A 7,500-nucleotide genomic window follows, 5' to 3' on the forward strand; every position below is an offset into this window, starting at 1 on the left:
ATAATCTCTTTACAAACCTGAATATTCTTTCCCTGCTAACTTTGAGATATAAACTTTTCTTATTCTATTACTTTAGAACCAGACGAAAGGGAAAACTTTTCTTTAGACAGTCCGAAGTAGGCCTAGTTTTTCCTGTATCTTCCTTCTGCGGCACCTGGCCTCGTCCCAGTCCAGATAGGACGATTCGATGTGTCGATCGCTGAAGGCTTCGTATCCCTCGCGGCCGTGGAGGCATCGCACGTTGTCCAGTGTCATTAAATCGCCTGGAAGGGAAAGAGAAGGATTTGCATATAACGGTTCCTTTCTATTTGTACCTCTTGGAATCAAGCTTCAACCTTCTGGTTTTGTGTATGTTTTGAAAAATTAAGTTTTAAGTAACATTTCTTATAAAGTCAAGTCTTTACGTCAAGGTGATTCCTGATCTAAATCTTGTGTAAAAAATTAGAGATATAGTAAGATTTTTCTCTACCTATAAAAATCTTTTACTCATATCTTTTTTTCTTTTTGTCTTACCGTCAAGAATGGATAAACATTATTTGCTTGAGTTATTGATGGACATTTCCTTTCTATCTTTCATTTACACATGAAGTTATCAAATATATATTGCAACGGATGAAACTGAAATTGGTTTTCGAATAAGTAAATGGACATTACACATAAACTCGTCACAAGTGATGAAATAGTTTCCAAAAAGAATTTTTAAACGACTACAGTAGTCTTACCGGAGTCCATCTTGAAGGTGGAGGAGTTGGAGTACAGGATGTCGTTGAAGACCTTCAAGGATTCGTAGAACTTCTTGACCTTGGACGAGGGCAGGTCGAGGTAGGAGTCTCGAATGGCGTTGTTGACAGCAATGCGAATGACCTCTTTGCTACTGTTGAGTCTGCAATTAAATTCTGAATTTCAGCACTACAATTCTTTGTAAAAATTGAGTGTACTGTTTTCTTCTTTGTTCTCAAAAATCAATTTAGTCATTTCAGTTTTTTGTAAAATGCTTTCCATATTTTATAAAGAATATAGAAAGTAAGATAGATTTGTACACAACAATTTCATCCGAAACAGTATCATAAAAATTATCAATAGAAACTCACGTGATGACTGGGAATTTGGAGATTTTATAGAATTCCTCCATCTCCCAGGAGTAGTTGGCGTAACCTTTGTCCCAGAAGTAGGAGTCGGTGGAGGTCAAGATCTGGAAGGCCTCCGGGTGTTCTCTCCGGAGGAGCTCGGCGCCTAAGAGTCCGTCTACAATGACGCTCTCGCCTCCGGTGCCAACGTGTTGCTTCACACAGTGGATAAAGATGATCTGAGAAAAGAGATAACAAAAACAATTAAGATAACAGAAATTTCATGAATAATCATCCATATTTAATGTTCTTTCTATCTATAGAAATTTCAGTAAATAATTATTGGAAAGGCAATGAGTATGTAAAACATGATCTATTGTATGAAATTCTCAAATCTCTCTACATCAAGTAGTAAAGTCTGAACACGATAAGCAAAAGAAGCTTGAGGTCTTACCCCTGGCATGTGCTCGTACTGAGGAAGGTCATTGTGCATCCCCAATTTGGCGTTGGTAAAAGCGACGTTGTTTGAGTTTGGTCTGTTAATAACGGGTGAATGGGTGTCTGTTGGAGAAAGCAGACATTTACGGTGACAATACAATCACATCCTATATTGCCTAAATAAGAGCTCTGAAACTCTACTCTTCTTTATAATTAAATTGGTTACAGTATAGTTTCAAAACATAAATAGATTGACCAGCCTAACGTAGGCCTAATCTACAAGCATTAAAGCAAATCTAAAACTGCCAAACACGCCCTCCAGGTACCTGGTGGATACTCACTCATAATGACATTGCTTGACAAACGCAATGTGATCGATCATCTCAGGTCCTACGACGTCCTTATCAGGGACGTTTTTGAGCATCGCTGATCCTTGAGTCTCCATTGTCAGAAGCCATTCAAGGAACACCTTGTCGTCCTTCCTCATCGACTCATAATCAAACTCACGAAGCTTGTGGTTGGCGCCCTAAGGTTCCTGTGAATTGAATTCAGGAAATGAAGCTAAGCGCTGGGGCCTGTGAGACCATTCAGCAACGAATTACTTTTAGGGTACAATAAGAGAGTTAAGCCATGAGGTAAAAGTTAGAAGTGGTGAGACACTAAGATTGAAGAAAGGAAACAAGAACGGAGGTGAAGTAGAAGGATATAAGGCAAGAGCAAGTAGGAACCAAAGGAACCGTCCTAAGACCATTACGTAATGCCTACAGTACACTGTGTGCGGTGCACTGATGGCACTATCCTCACGGGAAGGGTTCCCATTTACAGAAATTATATCCAGTGAATGTCTGAGCTTTTATAACCATATATGAATTAACTCTAATACCATAGAAGTAGGGCCTTCATGTGTAGAGTCTATATCTAAGCAAATTCATATAGGGATGAGGTTGCAAGTCCCACACCCTCACCCAAAAAAGGATCAATGGACAGATGGGCCAACAAATGGCTTGAATTACTTTAGCTAATCCTAAGATCAGAGTAAATAAGGGGCCACCATACAAACTGGAGTTGAATATTTCATTTTTTACTATTCCAACACCTATTGTCATAAGATATCCTGTATATGTACTTTTATACAAGTATGTATGTATGTATGTATGTATCTAAAAGAGCTATTCCTCTATCGTGGATTATTTTCCTTTGCAATAGATAGTAATTTCCTTGAGTAAATCATTATCAAATGAATTTAGTTTCTACCAGGAATACAAAAGATCCCCAAACCCTAGTTACCTTGGGCAGGGCATAGACGTTCCTCCTGAGGGCTCTGGCCTCGGGGGTGAATGCCCTGGCGTGGAGCCACTCGGCAGAGTACTCGGATCGGTGTCCGTCACTCCATTCGATATTCAGGGACTCGTCATTACTCTGGAAAATAGGATTTCCATAAATAGTTATGAACAAAGATATATTGTATAATATAAACAAGTGGCGTTAAATATGCAAGTATATATATTGTTAAAAAAATCAGCAATAATAAAGAGATGACAAATATTAATAAGTTGAATAATTCCATAAGAAGAAATGAAGACTCATGTCCTTCTCTCTTATGCCTGAAGTGAATTAATATTAATACCTGGATGTCCATCGCTTGGATTTCGACGTCGAGGTCCGAGAGGAGGCTTTTCCTGCCCAGGGCCTCGCTGCTGTAGCAGTCGGGGCAGCGGCAGTTGTCTCTGAGCCAGACGTAGGGCATCGGGCTCTCCCGGCCGTCGCCGAATTTGACAGTCACAGAATCTCTGCTCACTTGAGCCGAAGAGATTGGGACGGAGGGAACTGTAAGCGAGAGACAGTTAGTGGACTCTCTCTCTCTCTCTCTCTCTCTCTCTCTCTCTCTCTCTCTCTCTCTCTCTCTCTCTCTCTCTCTCTCTCGTAAAGATTTGTAATATTTTGTATATCACACTTGTGTAAAATTATCAAAACTGATTAACAATAACGAGACTTATACAGTTTACATTTATGGTTTTCACTCAATGAGCCCAAGATAAGGCAAATATTTCCTGTTTTACGAGATTTGTGTAGAATTGAGGAATGAGAATTTTTAAAGCTATTTAGAAAAAACGTATTGCAATTACCATTGTTTTGAGTTGCACAAATTACCCCCCTTTTGCCATATACAATACTGTGTATCTTTAACGTGTTTATTTGCATGTAACATGCATCCTCTATCAAACACATACAGTTGGACACTCAAATTCCTGGTACATCTCTCTCTGATGAAGTGCATAGCCTCACTCCCATTCTGCGCTGGGAGATCCTGCATTTAGCCCCACCCACTACTTCTGTCATCTCTCCTTAAATTATCTGGTTGGTTACTTTAAAAGAAGTAAGGGTGTGACATGGTGCTTTTCCTCAAAGCGAGGTGTAGCGAGAATTCCCGTGTCCAGCTGCACATTATTTTGTATCGTAAGATTGAGTAAAATGGTAGATAATATGAGTGCTTTGATGCACTTTCCTCAAACACAATTAATAAATGAAGTTGCCAACACAATTAATAGATGTAGTTGTTTACACAATTAATAAGTTTGGCTGCCTACATATTTAATCAATATAGTTGCCTATACAATTAACTATTGTAGTTGCCTACATAATCGGATGAATATAGTGGCATTTCAGAACTAAATTTGTCATTGCTATTCAAAAAAATACTATAGTCACATTTTTTACTGAGGCGCATTTGCACCGCCTCGCATAGGTGCCCTTTTAGCTCGGAAAAGTTTCCTGCTAGCTGAATGGTTGGACAAGATAATTCTAACCAATCAGGAAGTAGGAAACTTTCCCGAGCTAAAAGGTCACCCCTGCAAGTCAGTGCAAATACGCCTCATTAAAAGGAATTAAGTATAGTAACTTGTTGACCCATTCTTACCTGGCAGTTCCTTCCGGTCCTTCTGCTCCTTCACCTGATATTGCTGTTGGGCGTTGGCTGCAAGACTCAGAGGTCGGGTGACCTTACAGTTGATGCATTTCTTGTTGCAAATCAGTCTCATCTGAAAGACGAACGGGATTGGATCGCTGGACAATCAGAAGTTCGAACTTTGTTTCAAATGCAATTATATTCAATTATAAATAGCTTCGTTTCATAGAAAATGTTTTATTTCATATAGTTTTCTATATTAGAGCTCTCATATTGCTATTTTTCTATTTCTGTATTCATTTCTGTATTTTTTCATTTTGTATTTTTTATTTCTCCATCATCTTTCATTTTCATAGTGATTTCTTGTGCTTTGAGCACTGTGTTTCCTAACTAGAGTTGCAGCTTTGTTAATAATAATAATAATAATAATAATAATAATAATAATAATAATAATAATAATAATAATAATAATAATAATAATAATAATAAAAATAATCTACATGCAATGGTAATCTATATATACTGTATAGATATGTATAATTGAAAATAGATATGCCTATGGTAGCCTACATATATATCTACAAGTAAAAATGTTCGATTGCATTTATGTCTGTTATCTAAAGACACCTAAATTCTTGAACAACAAAGAATTTTATTTTCTCTAAGTATTTTTATAAAAAATAGATTTATTTCACGAGATCCTTTATAAACTTAAAATCATTTCTTGGTGATTTCCAAGCAAAAGTTATTCATTCTTTTTCAATATCTTTCAGCAATCGACTACATTTGCGAGATTTGTGTAGAATTGAGGAAAGAGCATTTTTAAAGCTATTTGGAAAAATGTATTGCAATTACCATTGTTTTTGAGTTTCATGCATTGTACCCCTTTAATCATATGCCATTTTATGTATCTTTAACGTGTTTATTTGCATGTAACGTATACAACCTCTATTAAACACATACAGTTGGACACTTAAATTCCTGGTACACCTCTCTCTGAGGAAGTGAATAGTCTCACTCCCTTTCTGCGCTGGGAGATCCTGCATTTAGCCCCACCCACTACCTCTGCCATCTCTCCTTAAATTATCTGTTTGGTTAATTTCCAAGCAGCAAGGGTGTGACAGGGTGCATCACCTCAAAGCGAGGTGTGCCAGGAATTTCCGTGTCCAACTGTACATTATTTTGTATCGTGAGAATGAGTAAAATAGTAGATAATATGAGTACAATTAATAGATATAATTCCCAACACAATTAATATGTAGTTGTTTACACAATTAATAAGTGTGGCTGCCTACATATTTAATCAATATAGTTGCCTATACAATTAACTATTGTAGTTGCCTACATAATCACATAAATATAGTTGCCTTTCAGATCAAAATTGGTTATTGCCATCCAAGAAAATACTATAGTTAATTTTTTGTTAATGAGACGCATTTGCACCGACTGTAATGGGTGCCCTTTTAGCTCGGAAAAGTTTCCTGCTAGCTGAATGGTTGTGCCTAAGATACTTCTAACCAATCAGCTAGTAGGAAACTTCCCGAGCTAAAAGGGCACCCCTGCAAGTAAGTGCAAATACGTCTCACTGAAAGGAACTGAGTATAGTAACTTGTAGACCCATTCTTACCTGGCAGTTCCTTCCGTTCCTTCACCTGATACTGCTGTTGGGCGTTGGCTGCAAGACTCAGAGGTCGGGTGACCTTACAGTTGATGCATTTCTTGTTGCAAATCAGTCTCATCTGAAAGACGGACGGGATTGGATCGCTGGACGTTCATAAGCTCGAAATTTGTTTCAAATGCAATTTTATTCAATTATACGTTGCTTTGTTTCATAGGAAACGTTTTATTTCATATAGTTTTCTCTATTGGAGCTCTCATATTGCTATTTTGCTATTTCTGTATTTATTTCTATATTTTTTTTTCTATTTCTTTATTATTTTTAATTTCCATAGTTTTGGATTTTTTAATAATAATAATAATAATAATAATAATAATAATAATAATAATAATAATAATAATAATAATAATCTACATGAAATGGTAATCTGTATACAAAGTATTCACATGTATATTTGAAAAAAGACAAGCCTATGGTGGCCTACATATATATCTATATGAAAAACCATTCAATTGCATTTATGTATGTTATCTAAATCTACCCAAATTCATGAACAACAACGGATTTTATTTTCTCTATATATTGAAAAAATATGTATATTTCACGCTCTTCTATATAAACTTAAAATCATTTCTTGGTGATTTCCAAACAAAAGTTATTTGTTCTTTTTCAATATCTTTTAGAAATGTTTCACTTCTTTTGTCTTCAGTCATGATAAGGTTAACGAACCGACTACATTTGTTAAACATAGAATAAGATTTTTTCATAACAAAAAGAAAGAGAATATTTCATTTTGAATTTATAAAGTTTAGAATGTGTCATTTACAAACTTTAGTGTATATTTTGTATATTACCTTATTATGTAATATAAAATCTAGCACTAAAAGTATAACGAAATTGTTGAAGTAACCGCAGATCTTTTCTTATTATAGTATGACAAAGGCATTTGGAAAAATATGGAATATAAAAAAATGATTCTTTTGAGGCGCTCATTGAATTTGCTAAAATAAAAACTGATACAGCAATAATAATAATAATAATAATAATAATAATAATAATAATAATAATAATAATAATAATAATAATAATAATAATAATAATAATAGTAATTGGAAGAAGAAGATAATAATAATAATAATAATAATAATAATAATAATAATAATAATAATAATAATAATAATAATAATAATAATAATAATAAATTATTTTACTTGAGACATATCGCCTGTTGCCATCTAGGGCTTATGTTGAAAGGAGGAAAAGTTAAAGTAAAAGACTAAGGCATCTAGGGTTCGATATGAACGCTACAAAACCACTTCGATAATGTCTACAGTGCGCCATGTGAGGTGCACTAACAACACTACACTCAAAAAAGGAATAACAATATATAAAAATGGTGATCGAATGTCAGATTTTTGGGGAGAGACACAATTCCTAAACATATATCCACATTTTGTCGTAGTAAAAATTCG

The 7,500-nt window shown here is 35.3% G+C and overlaps 1 pseudogene; it reads right to left on the minus strand.

The window, feature by feature from the left end:
* Window positions 1–26: 26 nt before the first annotated feature.
* Window positions 27–7,500, minus strand: part of LOC137652038 (gamma-butyrobetaine dioxygenase-like) — a 7,807-nt pseudogene continuing 333 nt past the window's right edge.

Source organism: Palaemon carinicauda, chromosome 13, assembly GCF_036898095.1.
Source record: "Palaemon carinicauda isolate YSFRI2023 chromosome 13, ASM3689809v2, whole genome shotgun sequence".
Lineage (NCBI taxonomy): Eukaryota > Metazoa > Arthropoda > Malacostraca > Decapoda > Palaemonidae > Palaemon > Palaemon carinicauda.